This window comes from Schistocerca americana, unplaced genomic scaffold (genome assembly GCF_021461395.2).
Source record: "Schistocerca americana isolate TAMUIC-IGC-003095 unplaced genomic scaffold, iqSchAmer2.1 HiC_scaffold_35, whole genome shotgun sequence".
NCBI lineage: Eukaryota > Metazoa > Arthropoda > Insecta > Orthoptera > Acrididae > Schistocerca > Schistocerca americana.
This window is the reverse complement of record NW_025726071.1, coordinates 2,380,606-2,381,635: the sequence shown is the minus strand read 5'-3', so window position 1 is coordinate 2,381,635 and position 1,030 is coordinate 2,380,606.

Here is a 1,030-nt window from a genome sequence, read left to right as displayed (position 1 = left end):
TAATCCTGAAGTGAAGCATCGGAATCTAAAACAAGTGTCACAGGAATGGTTCAAAACATAGACAGTAAGGAGAGTCAGTTTTCTTGTACTTATGTCGGCAATGTGCCTTTTGTATTTAACTCGGATGCAATTTCTGTGTTTCATCGTCAATACGAAGGTCCAACGGATACATTAAACCTGAACTCAAGCATCGGAATCTAAAACTGGTCTCACTGGAGAAGTTCAAAACATAGACAGTAAGAAGAGCCAGTCTTCCTGTACTTGTGTCGTGACTGTGCATTTTGTATTTAATTCCGATGCAATTTCTGTGTTTCATCGTCAATAAGATGGTCAGAGGGATATAGTAAACCTGAAGTGAAGCATCGGAATCTAAAACCGGTCTCACAGGAAAAGTTCAAATCATAGACAGTAAGTAGAGCCAGTCTTATTGTTCTTGAGTCGGCATTGTGCCTTTTGTATTTAATTCCGGTGCAATTTCTGTGTTTCGTCGTCAATAAGACGGTCAGAGGGATACAGTAAACCTGAAGTGAAGCATCGGAATCCATAACTAGTGTCACAGGAATGGTTCAAATCATAGAGAGTAAGAAGAGTGAGTTTCCGTTTGCTTAAGTCGGCATTGTGCCTCTTGTATTTAATTCCGATGCAATTTCTGTGTTTCATCGTCAATAAGAGGGTCAGAGGGATACAGTAAACCTGAAGTGAACCATCGGATTCAATAACTCGTGTCACAGGAATGGTTCAAAGCATAGACAGTAAGAAGAGTCAGTCTTCTTGTACTTAAGTCGGCATTGTGCCTTTTGTTTGAATTCCGATGCAATTTCTGTATTTTATCGTCAATAAGAAGGTCAGAGTGATAGAGTAAACCTGATGTGAAGCATCGGAATCTATAACTAGTGTCATCACAGGAGTGGTTCAAAACATAGACAGTAAGAAGAGTCTGTTTTTTTGTACTTACGTCGGCATTGTGCTTTTCTATTTAATTCCAGTGCAATTTCTATGTTTCATGGGCAATTAGACGGTCAGAGGGATA